General features: G+C 33.7%; 1 long non-coding RNA gene across 1 annotated transcript in view; it reads right to left on the bottom strand.

Annotated features, from left to right (window-relative positions):
* Nucleotides 1-1457: 1457 nt before the first annotated feature.
* Nucleotides 1458-17128, bottom strand: part of LOC118201628 (uncharacterized) — a 52145-nt gene continuing 36474 nt past the window's right edge. Inside the window, exon 2 of the long non-coding RNA XR_015041158.1 lies at nucleotides 1458-1760. This is a non-coding gene — a long non-coding RNA (uncharacterized LOC118201628). The remainder of the gene's footprint in view (nucleotides 1761-17128) is intronic.

Genomic DNA, 17128 nt, shown 5'->3' with positions numbered 1-17128 from the left:
TTTCGTCAAAAACATAATTGTTCAGAACTAGACTTAGGAAATTTAATTGGAAAAACACATCATCGTAATTTGTTTCTGTTTTTTAAAAGATATTGGCTTTTATAATAGACTTTAACCTGTTTTTTAAAAGATATCAGCTTGCAGCAACCATGCAACGAACTCTTAAATTAAATGTTAACTTTTTTTTTTTTTTTTTTTCATGTATAGCAGTGCTGCAACTAAATTCTGTACTTTTCTCTCAAGTGAAGTGAACTGATTTATTGTAGTTAGTTCTTCCTCGTGCTTGTGCCATTATCGCTAGCGTGCATATACGCGGCATGATATGTTTTTGTAGAATGTTCTTTTCTTTCGCTGTGTAAAATTTAAAAAAAATAAATGTGATTAATTGAATAAGTAGCTTATTTGTGAATATTCAGAACGCAAAGTTAAATTTGTGAATATTTAACTTTGTTTTTTTTTCTCATGTATAGGAGTGCTGCAACTAAACTCTGTACTTTTCTCTCAAGTAAAGTGAACTGATTTGTTGTAGTTAGTTCTTCCTCGTGCTTGTGCCGTTATCGCTAGCGTGCATATACGCGGCATGATATGTTTTTGTAGAATGTTCTTTTCTTTCGCCATGTAAAATTTAAAAAAATTAATGTGATTGATTGAATAAGTAGCTTATTTGTGAATATTCAGAACGCAACCTGCCGTAAGCTTTTATCATAGATTGTAATCCGTCTCTTTTTACCTAAACTGGAAGTTTTTACAAATGACTAATTGCATTGTTACCATTTGTCTGGCGCAGATAACCTTGATAGGTTTTGTGCCAAATTACAATAATCCAATCCAATCCTATATAAACACCCAAATTTTTAATCTTAAACTCATTGTATATTTTTTCTGTTCACTTATATTCTCCGTTGGAGCATTTACTTCCATTTAATACATTATTCTTTTTATCTTGAGCTCTTAATTTTGTTTCTTTATTTCATTAGAATCCATAAAGTAATAACAATAAATAATTTTTGTTAATATTTCGCCAAAATAAAATCTTGAACTTTCTCGAAACATTTCCAGTCTAAGATTTTGCGATAAGTTATCAATGCTGGATGACAAATTTAAATGAATGTATGAACCCGAGTTTCATTCTTCTTCCGATTTTTTTTTTTATATATATATTGTTACGAAATGTCCTGCTGCGGTGAGATAGCTTCTCGGCAAAGCGAGTGTTAGATGTATATTTAATATTTGAATTTCTTTTTTCTTTTTTGCATTATTTTTTCTCACTGTTTAATTTTTACAATAATCTTGTTATTGGCAACCTGCTTTATCTTACTATTGAGTTTGTGTGAATGGAAACAGTTGTTCATGTTTATGTTTCAGTAGAATAGCTTTCTTAGCCGCACTAAGCTGCACGCAATTTTTCTCTTAAATATTTCATGTTTAGAATATCAATAAAGTTTATTATACAAACCTGATGATCCTTTTTTATTATATCCTTTCTAATAATTTGAAACATTTCAATTATAAACATTTGTTCTGTTTTGCAAGCATAATGAACAACGCTTTGTTTTTCTGTTGAAAACATTGCAAATGCCATAAAATGGTATTGAAATGATATAAAGTTAAGATCATCGTCTGATAGTATGATGGTCAGTGCAAGTTGTTGACGCATTGAAAGGCAGAGCATCAGAGTTGTCCTGGATAAGCCGTAGATGTTTGTGACCATAGTGTGGATCATCAGGGGTGGTCAACCTTTTTGGAAAGAGTGCCACTATCTGGAAAAAAAAAAAAAAAAATGTTATGTGTGCCATTTCCAACATACAGGTAATCCTCGTTAACACGGTAGATACGTAGGTTCCTAGAAAATGCCGTGTTGTGTGAAACCTTGTTGTATGAAACCCAGAGGCAGTATTAAAAAGGGGGGTTACGTTCCGGAAACTTATTAAAAACAAACTTTTTTTAATTATACATGAGAAACTTAATTTTTATTAAAAATATATATGTATGTACATCACAAAACAAAAAAATATTACATATTTTAATTTAACGCAACTTTAGTTTAATAAATTTCTTCGTTGTCATTGCTCACTATAATCAACAGAGAACGTTTTTTCGGTGAATGAGATCGCTTTCACTTTCAAAATTTCTTTCTTCATTTAAAGCTCTGGCATTTTCTTCCCTCTTCAAAAAATTTTTAATTTTACTTTGCTGACTAGTTTTTACCAGGTCATTTTATATTTCTCGATGTAGAGTTAGACAGTTTTGCAGCTCCCTTTTGAATTTTCGGCGTATTTCAGCGGAAGAGTCTGCACTCAAGAAAAGTAACTGGAGATTTTCAGCTAAGTGTAGGCCTTCTTTTAATTTTTTTAATGTTAAATTATTAATTTCACAATCTTTATCAGTGGTATTGTCCTCAGAATCGATTTGATTTACAGCTTCAGATGCCATTTCTATCAAATCTTCGTCAATTTCTTCATCCGCTAATAAATCTTGAACGTCCTCAATAGCCATTTCACAAAACCTTCGCCTCCGATTGATTTAGCAAGTTCTAATATGCCACCAATTTCATTTTTTTGACGATTCACGCACGTTTTCTATTTCAACTGAAGAGGGCCATATCTTCTAACATGCATTTAACGTTGATGATTTCAGTTCTTTCAGCTACAAAGATACGATGTCGATTCGGTTCTTGATTGAAAATGTCTTCCATGCTTCCATTACATTAATCAATTTTGAATCGGTTACGTCTAAAATCTACTGTAATGCTGTTCTTATGTAATATGTTTTAAAAATATAAATAATATTTGATCCAATAGTTGGAGTAACGAAGTAGTGTTGGTGTTAGCAACAGTATTTTGACGTTGGAATGATTCAAATCTTGTGGATGACATGGAGCATTATCTAATAGTAATAAGCGCCTTAGCTCAAATGTTTCTGCCTTAAATAATGTTCAGCGTCTGGCACAAAACAATTTAAAAACCAATCTTTAAATATATTCCCAGCTACTTAAGCTCTTGGATTTGTTTTCCGATATACCGGTAAGGTGTTTTTATTTACGCCTTTAAGTGGACGAGGATTTAAAGATCTATAAACTAACAAGGGTTTTGTTATAAAGCCCCAAGTCATACTGCACAAAAATAGCGTTAGACAATTTTTAGACACCATAAATTAGGATGCAGTTTTTTTCTTTTTTCGATATAAAAGTTCTACTGGGAATTTTTGTTCCATCAAAGCCCAGTTTTGTCGGCATCGAAAACTTGAACTGCTGTGTAGCCTTGTTCTTCTATACTATTTTGAAATTTTTCAGAAAACGTCCTAGAAGCTTCATAATCAGCCGATGCGGATTCTTCTTGAATTCTTATGCTATGAATTGCAAACCGCTTTTTGAAATTTTTGAACCAACCTTTACTTACCAGAAAATCTAGGTTGACAGAAGGTTCTCCATGTTCTTTGAGGTGCTTGAAAATTTTGAGTGAATTTTGTTCAATGATATTACCATCCAACGAAATTATTTTTTGTCATCTATCATCAATCCAGATGCTGAGTGCATTTTCCATCTTCTCAATTATTGGCGCCCCCCGGGCGCGAACTGCACGTTTCGCGGATGTCGAAGATCCTGCAGCAACTGCACTTCTTATTTCATTTCTTTTTAATTTTTTTTAATAGTCCGGACTGTTTCTTCATTCCAATTAAAACTTTTTCCAATGTGAGATGCCTCTTCTTCTTTTAAAAGACGGACCAAGAGTTGTATCTGTACTTTTAAACGTTGTTTTTTTATCTTTATCGGACGTGTTTGGGGACTGAAACTTAATGTGTTAAAGACGAAAACGGTTATCCTTTAACACATTATGGCTAGACTGCCGACCAGCAGCATGAGACACTTTTGTTTTCAGGCCATGGAGACGAGGATTCAAATTTTGGAAGACGAACGTGCAGGTTGCGCGTCTTAGAGCACTTATTGTGATCTCATGTTGTGATAGTGAGGTTTATTCACTGTTATCTGGGGACATTTTTTCATACAGGTCATTTAAACATTTGTTCTTACGGCTACCGGATCTTGGAAGACAACTGGCAGAACTTACGAAACAAGGATTATTATGTGTTAAATGACTATATGAGTGCTTTGCACAATATGGGAAAACTTCGTGCGGAGTTCTTTGCTTGGGCAATTTTCTTATCGTGTTAGAGCGAAACCTGATATAGAAAAACCGTGTAGGAGGGTTGTCGCAATTTATGAATCGTGTTACAGCGAAACCATGTTACAGGATGCCGTGTTGTAGGAGGGCTACCTGTACTTGAAAAGTATAAAACATGTTATTTATAGGCTGATTATGGGAATGTTATTTATAGGCTGATTATGGGTACTTGAAAAGGGAAAAACATGTTATTTATAGGCTGATTATGGGAATTTTACGCAAATAGCCCATTTTTGCAGAAATCACATATTTTTTGCGCAAATAGTACGCATTGTGTCTGAGTAGCGGACATTTAAAAAATAATATAATAAATAAAACAAATGTACAATCTAGGGTATTCACTAGTGGTAAAGTGCATGCGACGTGAAAGAAGTAATTGTTAATAGACATTTTAAAGGTTCAGTCAGGTTATGTATAAAATAAAAATGAATAATTTGAAATATTCTAAATAACTATTAAACAGTCAGTACTTAATTAATGTGGTTTTTGAACATGCAGTTTTTTGTTTTTTTACCAAATTATCTATATTAGGATTACTTCTTGAAGGTGCTAACAAAATTAGGTGTTTCATTTGGATATCAGTCAATCTTGAACGATATTTTGATTTTATCATGTTCATAATAGAAAACATTTGTTCACCTCATGTCGATCAAACCTACAACAATATTTGACCAAACCTACAACCAAATCACGTAAATTTGAAAAATTGCTTCTTGGTACAAATTACCAAAATTCAACGCAATTTTCACCTGCAGTTGAAATAAATTCCTTATATTTGCTTTTCAGTGTAGTATGCTGCTGTAAGCCAATAATTTTGATTTGGACTTTAGTTGAGTAACAATTAATGTCTTACAGAGCAACTGAATCATTATTATTCTAATGTTTTTATGCGTGTATCTATGGGCGGAGTTGATGCAGACGATATTATTAGTATATTTTCAAATCTTTTAATTGAATATGTCTTCGCGTGCCACTGTTAAAAGTTTGCCGTGCCACACTGTAGCACGCGTGCCGCGGGTTGGCCATCCCTGGTGTACAGGCACTGAAAGCCCTACGAAGAGGTTATTAGAATGGATCTGAGACCTACAGATTCGATTCTCTAGCAAGGCCAGCATTAGACTTTTTGTTGCTGGTGCTTTTAGAATTTGGAACACCTAAATTCTGCCGTCTGATGCAGTGTTATCAGTTACACCGTCTTTAGGGCAGGCCCCGTTTCCTAAGCAAAAGTAAAAAGGAGCTTTTATTGTCTCCACTGGTATTCAAGGTCTATGAACAATGACACCCATATTCATCCCTACCATAATGATTTATCGGCTTGTTAACAGTTAAGGAAAAAACAATGACAATATTAAAATTATGGTCAAGGGCAAACTGCGATAAGAATCATAAATTTGGCTGATTTTGCAGGTCAGGTGCGTTCTAAAATCACTAGTGGTAAAGTGCATTCGACGTGAAAGAAGTAATTATTTCCCAACGCATTGAATGCTTTCTTTCAGCCATGACCTAATTTGTTAAAACTCATGTAATACATTCATCACTTTAAAATGCTTTCAATTGACGCTTATCTCTGAATTTCAAAAATGTTCACTTGTCTTGCTTAAATTATCGGTACATGACATAAAAAAATATTCGGTTAAATCTCCGACTCAGTAATCATTTTTATGTCTCAATCAGTTCAATAATATCAGTTCAATAATATCAATGTACAGATAAATATAGCATGTAATACAGGGTGTCCATAATTAATTCACCAGATAAAGGTATATTTTAAATAATACAGAGGAAAAAACTGAATTTTATTTAGTACTTCGAAGAATTTTATTTTAATACACTTCAGCATGTTCATTAGTTGCTCGGAGAATATCAAGCCTGTTCTCGATTTCCCTCCAGATGTTATTAAGCATTTGTGCCCTCAGAAAAGCTGTTCATGTGGTGATTCTATTTTCAATTCTTCAAATGTCTTCAGCATAAACTTAGTTCATCAAGTAATCCCAGAAAAAGAAGTCGAGTGATATGATGGCTGGAGAACGGGGTGGCCATGAAATTGTCCACCTCTACTAATCCAATGATCTGGGAATGTTTCATTAAGGAAATCGCTCACATGTATGCCAAATGACAGGGGTATAATATTTTTATCATCATTACAGATACGTGCAAGAATGTACGCAGAAAATTCTTTATAAACAACTAGATCATCAGGTTTGATTTGTTAACAAACATGCAATTTATATGCAGTCTCCTTCAACCGTTCATGAACAGCTTTATGAACAGTCGACCTGGGAATTTCTGTTTTAAGGTTGGCACGGCAAATGAATTTACTGAGACTGCACTCAAACAAATCTCGAATGGCGGAAACGTTTTCATCACTGACACTTGACCTGCCTTCATCTCTTTTATGGAAAATATTCCGGGCTCTCAAAACTGTTTTAATCATCTTTTAATTGATTGTTTCCGTTGGTGGAAATTTATTTAATTCATATTCGAATCGGAGATTTCGTTTATCATAACCAGAGAACGTATATTGCTTATTTACTGAATGACGCCATTTTGTTTATAAACATAAAAATTCCTTATTACCATTCCAAAAAATTAGAACAAATGAAATCCATTGAGCTAAAGATTATATCGATATATTATTTCCAATTACTTCCTAAAATTACTTTAAATTTAATTTTGTTATCCAGTGATTAAATTATGAACACCCTGTGTATTAAATTCACTGTACTGCGGGCAGATGGTTTAAGGTATTGTATATTATTCCATTAATAAAGGAGAATTCAGAGTTATTTCCTACATATATTGTATTTCAATCCACTAATGGCACTTTAACCTCACATACTGCAGGCTCTAGGTTCTAATACTGGTTAAAGAGAGGTGTGCTTTACAGTTTTATATTAACCACTCTTTATATTGTGTTCAGACATCTTTAGTGTTTGAACTAGAGTGTAGTTATTTAGAGAGCAAGAGTGTTAATTATTTAGATTACTTTTATCTACGCTCATCTTCAAACATTTAGAGTAACGTATTTCGAATAGTAGATGCATTAAGAATGCAATAAAAATTACAAAAGCTACAATTATTTACGTACAGTAAAATTACTATTACACTTTTTTATAAAGCCAGCTAGAGATTTTCAGATATTGATAACATATACCGAGCCTTTTAATGCGCATCATGTCTAAACTGCTGAAAACTAAAAGTACAAATCCAAGAAGACTGCAACCGAGTAAATCGAAAGTTGCATGATGGACCATGGGAGAACATGTTAATGATTAACAAAGCTGTAAGTGATAAATCATGTGTGGGAACAGGAGCCTATGAAAATCATGTATAGTCGAAATTAACAGAGTTAGCATAAATCACTGAAATGGTGTTGGAGAGATTCAAGCAACGTCAGTGATGAGTATATACACTGATGTGCGAAGTTAAGCAGCAAGAAGAAAGTGAGAATATTCGTCGAAACACACAACACGCAGCGAAAATATCTGCATATATGACAGATATATATGCAGGCGGGAGTTAAACTACAGAAAAAAGTTTGCGCACAAAAAATTTTTAACTAGGAAACATATTAGTAGCCTTTTGTGCAGAACCTGTTTTCTGTGTTAAGGACTTAAGAAAAGAAATTCAAACAACCAAATTTTGAAAAATACGCATCTTAGAGAGAAGACATTATTTGAGTAACACAAAGTAACAGGAGATAAACTCCTGTTATGAGTCGTCATCCCGTCGGTATGCGAGAGGTCTTAATAGGGATCAGCGATGTCAGAAGTAACCCGATCTCTAAATGTCAGTCGTTCCATCATTCTTATTTTGTGAAGGCTTAAGTTACCGCATAAAGTGAAGGAATTGTACTAGAAAGACCAATAAGTGGATGTTCAAGAATTACAACCGCTCAGCTGACACCTTTCTGTCTGTCTGCAAGCACAGCGTCGCATAACGAACCCTGGACATCAACTTGCTCTCGAATTGCTGCGAACCCTGGACATCAACTTGCTCTCGATCTTGCTGCGTCAATAAGACGCATAGACTTCAGAAACTGTATACAAACTACTTCATACAATTCAGCTACATGCATGATGACCAGAGGTTTGCTCCCAGGTATACTCTTGTATAAAGGAAGCCATTTAAACTAATCTTGAGATTACCTCTGCTGAGCTGCATAATTGATAATGTATTAGATCTGATTCCTTGTAGGTATTAGTCTGTAGAGCGGTTAGAACTCGCTATCTCCACTAATATCCTTTAAATATGCGTATATAGTGGCGGTGGTCTGCTGAGTTTGGGCAGGGATTGGTGTTGGTTACCGCACCGTTCTTCACCTCTTCCCTCGCGTATTATGAGTACAGTGCGGTTTATATACTAATAATTTGTGAAAGTTGCAACACCATGAAGGAATTATGCAAACTGAACCAAACTTACAGGAAATGTAAAATGAGGTAAGACATGCAAATTATTAGAATTACAAAACGTACAAACGTCTGGCATCATGGTGCGGGGTGCTATTGAGTGTAACTGTTGTCGATCCCATCTAGTGCAGATTGCGGGTAACCTCAACAATGATCGCTACATAAGGGAAGTCCTGGAGCCAGTGGTCTTCCCCATTCCTCGAGGCATTCCGAGTGCTGAACAGGGATAATGCCCGTACACATGTTTCTCAGACTGCAAGCCTTCTTTAGGCCACAATAGGTTTCTCTTCTTCCATGGCCTGCTTATTCCCCGGGTATGTTATCCACTGAGCATGTCTGGAATTTCATCGGTCGGCGAGTCGCTCGTAGCTGGTGGGGCACACACTAGTACTGAACTTCGGCGTTAAGTCGAAGTCGTATGAAATGTCATTCCCCAGGATTTCATTCAAAACCTGTATGATTCAATGCCACGACGTGTACTTGCTGTCTTCGCTCAGTGTGGCAGACACAAAAAGTACTAATTTCCGACGTACGTTTTTTTCTTTTTTTTTTGGTTGTAAATCTGACCGGTTTTTGTACCACTATTAGTAATACGGGGAGTAAATTTCTTTCATTTCCAACATTTCCTTCATGGTGTTGCATATCTCACAAACATTGATGTGGATCATATTCTTACTTAATATATGCGCTCATTTTTGACGGCCTTGATGTTTTTTTTGGGTGGGGACGCTAAAGTGTGAGTTCGAAATGCTAGAACTGTTCATCAAAATTCAGTATCAGAAATATTACCTAATATGGAGCTTCTGCCGAGATCACAGAGCTTGAATCCCATTGGGCATATGTAAAACAGGCTTTTAATTATTCTCCAAGACACTTCCCGTAATCCTTACGAAGTAAGAATGTATCTGCTCTGAGAAAGGACAACTTAACCGTCAGAGATGATCTTGCTCCTGATAGGAATCCCTTCTGGGAAGCATGTGTTTCTCGTAGAGGTCATCAAATTCCATACTGACAGACCTCCATTAAAGAATTTTTTGGCCCTCAAACTCTTGTGTGCGTTTTTAAACCATTATTGTTAAGTTATTTATTAGAAGTTTGTATTTTGTGTCTTTTTATACCTATGTTCTGAGCAAGTTTTAATTAATTCGAATAAATTACTGGCCCTTTTATTTGCTCTTTCGCTCTGTTTCTTAATTTTTGGATATGAGTATAGCTTCAACGAATAGAAAAAGGAAGATATCAACTATAAAAGCATTTCACAACTGCACGATACGCAAACAAACGTTAGGATGAATATTTGGTGCGCCTGGCTATAAGTGATCGAGCGACAAATCAAATATCTTAATGTCATACCTAGAGTTCGTCCGGTAGCAGTCGGTATTCTCATGTCACCACGAAATAAAAGGCAGGCCACCATTACCAAGTGATAATTTCTTCTATGCAAATGCCTGCAATTTGGCAAATTCATCAGGAACTCGTATCATAATGTCTTTTCAAATGAATTACATTTCTATTTCGGTATTATTATGGAAGAATTCGTATTTAGCAATATTGAATTTAATATATGTGTGTGGAATCAAGAAAAAAAAGGAACAATTTTTGCAGTTTTTATGTTCATTAAATGCTACGCATGAGCTGTATTCGAACTTCGAGTTAAAATATGAGGCAGAGAAATATTGAATAAAATCTCAGTTTCGCTTCTCATGTGATGGAATTTAATTGATTCTTCTTATCGTGATACCTGCACGATACGCAAACAAACCCTGTTTACTAGAATGTTAAGCTAGCTCACGATCAGGGTTCTAATCTTATAAGCCGCTTTTCCAGATTTCTGAAATGTTTTTAGTTCATATCACTGTGATTTAAAGCGGCTCGAGCGGTTTGATGTCAGCAGACTTGTCAAGGTTACATTAGTGAAGCAAGATTGGATAATTTCAAAATAAAACATATCTTCTTTTTTTTTTTTGCTTTCACAGGGTTGTAGACGAGGCGGCTAAAGCATTAAATTAGGAATAAGCACTTCGCCACCGCAGTTTTTTTCGTTCGTAGTTTCTTCACCATTTGCAGTAGAAGTACTTCGTATTTTTTACCCCTTAACCAAGAAAGACTCAACTTCAAAATCGATACAAATTTATTCAACATATTCTCAACCTAAGGTTACTTATTTACTGTCTTCTCCCCCTCCTTTTTAATCGTACTAAAATCGACAGGAGACAATCATGCTAATCATTTAATTTTCGAAGGACGCGGTTGAGTAAGAAGGCAACAAATGAAAAGTGTTCATGGATAAACTTCTCGTAACTATCACATTATTTTTTAAAAAGAAATTTATATTGTGATAAGAATACATTACAACATCTAATAAGCTTTCTTCTTTTCTACTTTCCTGCATCTTGAATTTCGCCGCGCTGATATTGTCATTCACTGCTACTTCCTAGGTCTCAAATCTTTTAGTGCTGATGGAACTCTTGTCTGTGCTGTTTGCTACGGCTTGTAAGTCTGCTATCTACATCATTTAGTCTCTTTTCCAACATGTAGTAATCTTCCGAACCATCAAGAGCTTTAGATGTCCTTATTTTCTTGAAGCGCTTCACAGTGATTACTCTATCGGTTAGCCCACGCACCCAAAATTCGCGAGCAAGTCAATTAGTAAGACGAAAACAATCACAATGTGGGCGAATCCATTTAAAAATTTAGGGGAGCTCTTTTTTTGAGTGCCTTAAGGAAGGCGGATTTAAAAAAAAAAAAAATTCTGAAACTTTAAGTTAAAAAGCTGGGGGGATGCAGAAGTAAATGCGGTATATTTAATGCATATGTATTAGTGTATATATATATATATATATATATATTCAAAATAGTACAGAATTTAAAACCTAACTAAGCCGCTTAAATAGTTGAAAGCATCCTATCTTTTTCCTAAAACATGTTGTAAAAGTGAAATACATAAGAAAAGGCAAGTGATGAATTAAAAGTATTAATATATTTTATGTTAATTAATCAGTTATAATGAGTTGACGGTCTACTTTAACTTCTTCTTCTCGCAGTCCTCACCAGAATGCAAATTAGTTATGTATTTTTAGCTATATTAGTTCTGTATATTCTGTTCTGTATGTAGTTCTGAGGTTTTAAATGTTTTAAGAGTTAGAGCTTCTAGCAGCCTCGCCTTGTTGTTGCTCACCAACTCTACCACATGCTTACTATCACCAACTCTACCACAGTTATAGGATCTAACGATCTTGCTAGCGGTCCTTTAAAACAGGCGCCTTAATTATCTTGAGCTAACCTGAGTAGTCTCTTTTGTGTTGTAGTCTCAGAATATACGGTTATCTCCATTGAAATTAACTTCATCTTATGTTAATTTAAGTACCCACAAATAGTGAAGGTTCTTCTGTGTCACAAGTAGTGTTTTCTGTTCATTTAAGTGTTTAAAAAAAAAGGGTTATTTTCACGTTCTTCTTAAGACTTGTCATTTGTTTCATATTAAAGCGATAACTCGCTTCCTATTCTGCAGGACACTGAAACAAGTTTCTAGATATATAAGAACCCTATAATATTCATGTATAATACATACTGGCTGAAGTATCTGACATTGCCCTGGCTTTACGTAGAGTGAAGAGGCTTCATTTAGGGGATTTCGAAATTTAAGGTAGACATTGATTTTTCCTCTTATTTTGGTATAAGGTGAATTGTGCAGAATTTACTAGAAAAATGTAGCACTAACACGGTGCCATGTAACGGTTTTAGTAAGAACTGCTAACCGGGACAGGAACTTAAGATGGTGATGTGATTTCAAAATTGAAATTGTGTAGATATGTTAAGATTCATTTTTGTATTTAAAAAAAGTTATAAATTCCTTGCTTAGCATATATGACTTCCAATGACAGCAAGAACGCAACGACAGCGATGTGAACCTAAAATGGGTGATATAAGCACAACGTTCTGATATAAACCCTCTGACTGTGGACCCTATGGGTTAGTTTTTCGGAAAGTTATGTAAATAGTGAAGCTCCTCTCGTTTTAAAGATCAACGATGCGAAATTTCATCAAGATCGGAAACAATATATTTGGATGAATTACATTAGAAAAAACACACTGCAGGAAGTTCTTCTTCATACGTATATAAATAATTATAACAGATGCGGCTAGTATAATTTTACGGGTTCAGTTATTAAGTAATACCGTATACGCTCACGTAATGTCCGCACTTTTTTTACTAAAATTATATCGCTAAAATGTAGACGTGGACATTACACGGGTCGTTCAAATGTCGCGCTTTTTCTCGTGAGTAATTTTAGGTGTAAATTTCATTTCGAACAGCCAAGTTAAGTTCTAAGTGGAAGAAAAATGGCATAAGTAATATAAATATCATATTTAAAGTTGTCTAATAACTACCTAAAATTTACAAACTCATTTTCTTCCATCCACATATATAATGTAAATTACCCCGTTTACGTTATCAACACTCGGCGCGTATTAGTTCGCACAGGAACACAATATAGAGGCACAAATTAACCAACACTTGCAATTTTAATATTTACTTTTACACAAATTAAATAAACGTTGGTTCTTTTAATATCTTGCACACATTATTAAAAAAAAAATCTGTTCTGACGCACTGTATTATGAGAGAAACGGACAGATTCATGCGTGTTTTCTACGTTGTTTTTAGATATTTTATGCTATAAGTTTATTTTAATTTCGCTTACGATTTACTTCACTGATACGCAAGCATGGACCTTATAAGAAATAGACCAATCAAAATGGGTTTTCCCCTTGCCCTGCCGCATTCACGGCTGTCACCTTGACCACATCCGGAGGAGTAGGGACGACTTGCAGAAACTTAACAATAGTATAATAACGCGTATAATTTTCAAGAAAAAGCTAGTGATAGCGCCCCATTTCACAAATTAGAATTTTTAGATATTTTTATTTTTGAAACTGACATTGATTTTTAAACATTTAGCATGTTTATCAAGCATAATTAATGTTCTAAATAATTATAAAGCTGTTGCAGGCTTTCAGGTTTGGATATTTTTTTAGCTTTTCCTATGCTGTAAGGAAATTTTTATCTTCTTCTTTTAAAAAATAATATTTTAAATCTGAACTAATAGAAAAATTCAAACAAACAATTTTCTCTTACAATTTTTATGCTTTTTATTGGTGTAAATAAGTGAAAAATACTAAAATCCAAAATATTAATTTTTGAAAGTTTTTGTTTAAAATTCTTAATTGTACTGCCTTTTTAAAATTATATCTGAATATTATAGCATAATATTCTACAAAGGAGTTTTATTTCAATAATATTTCATAATACATCATAGTGATAAAAATTTTTAACACTTTAATAATTTTTATGCATTTATTCTAATGTAAAAAATTGTACTTAACTGTAATAATTAATTGTGCTAGTATTTTATAGTGATTATTTTTTTAAAATTTATTTCTAGTTCTGCATAAGTTTTCTTATTTATTGTGAATTTATTTTATTAGTCCAAACGGGCGGCAGCTCAGAAAAGCTATTAGTTTCGAAACGGCATTTTGCTTTGCTTCACTATAAATGTCCGTTTCACTTTGCAAACTGTTGTCACCAAATATTATCGCCCTGTATTATATTTAAAGAAATTAAATAATTAAGAATCTGCGTGAATGCATGTATGTTTCCCTCGGACTGTGAAAAAAACAACGGAATTTAGCGCCATCAAATTTTGAATAACCTAATCCTCCACCCGAACATGGGCACCTGGACGGCCTACTTTCGAATTTGTTTTTATCCATTTCATATTTTGTAACTCTAACAAAGTTTTAACAAACTCAACGAGTTCAAAGCAAGCAATGGCAACACTACAGAAAATAACATTTTCTGTACAGTGTTGCCATTGCTTTTTATCTCCAGCACGGAAATTCTAAAGATATGCCATTTTCAAATATTTTGTGATATTGCTCTTGAATTGAATTTTATGTGGTTTACTTGCGAAGAACATGATATTTAATAAATAAAGGTAACACACAAAACGTTACAAAAAATGCTCCTTTGGGTGTAATATAAAATCAAATCTGAGTGCTTCCAGAGTTTTATCTTTTTTTTTCCTCATTACACTCAGAAAAGTTTATGCTCCGAATTTTATGAGTTACTAAAATAAGTAATCCTCTTGTAATGTTAATAATTAATGATCATATAATCAAATAAATGATCGTCTTGCTATGTTATAATAATTGTAAAAACTACTGCCTGAAAATGCTCATAAAATCAAAGAAAATTATCAGATTTTGTTTAATTTTACCTTAATTGTTTCAAAGCTATCAATATTATTTAATTTTACTTTATTTGTACAAAAAGTAAGTTCATAAGTTTGGCGTTTAGAATTTTTACCGTTTACTAAAAGAAATTTATACAAGAATTACGCTTGAAAAAAAATGCGCAAAATTCAATAAAAAGTGCTTTTATGAGATATATTAAATCTTATTTGCAAAAACTGTGGCTTTCATAATCTCATCACTTATACAACGTATCACATTTAATAATTGAAAACAGTTATGTGATACAAACAACGATACAAACGCCATAGGTTTCCGTGTTAAAGTTAGCCAGATCTTCCCTACTCTTTCTTGCGGAGTGACGCACGCTCCGTCCACTGGGTATATGCTTGTGACGCATGTTGCGTGTACTGGGTTAGTCTATCTCTTATAAGGTCCATGTACGTAAGATATTAGTCTCGAAATGATATTTTGTATTGGTTCACTGTACGCGGCGTATCATTTTTCAAATTGTAGCCACCAAATATTATTGCCTAGTGTTATTTATAAAGAAATGAAATGATGAAGAATCTGCATTTATGTTCCTCGCACTGTGAAAAAAAGGTGGTTAATTGACTATCAAATTCTGAATAACGTAGCCCTCCATCTAAACATGTGCACCTGAAAGCACGAATTTGAATCTGTTTTATTACTTATCTCATATTTTGTAAAACGTTAATGAATTTTTGATTGACCAACTCAAGGATTCGAAAACCACACGTGGCGACACTGTTCGAAATAAAAAAACTTTTATCTCCAGCGCGCAAGACTGTTGCCATTCGAAGAAATGTAAGATATTTATCTTTCAGTTTTAATCAACAAACTCGGCTCTATGAAACCAATGAGTTGCTGCGGCAGAAGAAAATACCTCTATCCTCACGCACCAGCCGTTTAGTAAAGCCTCAGATACTTTCCAATTTAATCTTACGGTTATTGAGTAATAAACTAAGCGATTTTAAATCAATAAACGCAATTCTTAAGAATTTCGTTTCTGCTTTTTAATGTGAATGATTTAAATAAACATTTATTAAAATTATGAGATGTCTAGGAATAAATATTCAGTACATTTATGAAATTACACTAGCTAGACTAAAGACAATATATATTTTTTCTTTTTTATGATAACTATTTTAGGCGTTGGCCGCGTGAGCAACTAGTTTAAAGAAATAATATAGCGAATGTAAAAACATGTACTATAGCAACCTCTAACACTTTATTCGGAATTGTAAATATATGTTGTTTTTTAAATATTTTGTGATTTAGCCATTGATGAATTTTATTTGGCGTAAGTGCGAAGAGTGTGATATTTGATAAATAAAGTTAGGACATAAAAAGTTAATAATGAAAGGACCAAAAAAAAAAAAAAAAAAAAAAAAAAAAAAAAAGCGTTATTAAGCATCTTGCTAAAAAACTGAATATTGATATGATGAACTGAGAAAAGACTAAAATAGGAAAAATGTATGCCAAATATATGCCGATAAGCAGCTTTTAAAAATGTTGCGATTTTTGTTGTTGAACTTGTATACGGAGTAAGTACAAAGTAAAAGAGGGGGAAAGGTTAACAGCAGCGAGTGTATCAGACTGGTAGATTGCGAGCTCAGTAAGAGCGTAAAATACTTTAACAAAGCCTTCTGGGCGACTGTTAAAAATCTGAAACATCTGAGATTTAATTCTAAATGTTCTCTTTTCTTTTCTTTATCACTTTTTCCCCTCTTTTTTTTTCCTTTCTTTTTTCCCCTTTTTTCTTTCTTTCTTTTTCTTTTATTATTATTATTATTTTTTATTTTACAGGTTTTTTAGGACTGTTTTTCGATGTCTAATGCTTCATTTTTTTCAGCTTCACTGCTTTTTTTATTTCACTTACAAGCATTTTTCTAGGTTGTTTTTCGATATTTTTTTTTTACCTCTATTAAATTACGTAAAAGAAATATTATGCAGAAATCACAGATTTTTCTTCCAAACATCGCTGACGTTAAATCCGTGGCCACCTGAATGAGACTGCTGAACGCTGGTGCTTTGATCCGGAATCAAATTCCACTGAACGAGTTGGCTGCTTAGGAATTTTCCTGCTTTTCCCTTTGTAAGTTGAAACCATTTTTACTTAGAAAGTCTTCCACAAAGTTATCTCTTTTCTTAGGCAGAGCGTTTTTGTGTGTTTTGATATAAAATTAAATATACAGACTGAAAAATAAATCGTTTTATGTATCCAGAGCCGAAGCCAGAGCGTGAGCAAACAGTGCGACC

Source organism: Stegodyphus dumicola, chromosome 1, assembly GCF_044657685.1.
Source record: "Stegodyphus dumicola isolate Sdum_Otavi_A_Nest chromosome 1, ASM4465768v1".
NCBI lineage: Eukaryota > Metazoa > Arthropoda > Arachnida > Araneae > Eresidae > Stegodyphus > Stegodyphus dumicola.
This window is presented reverse-complemented; position numbering and strand designations above follow the sequence as displayed.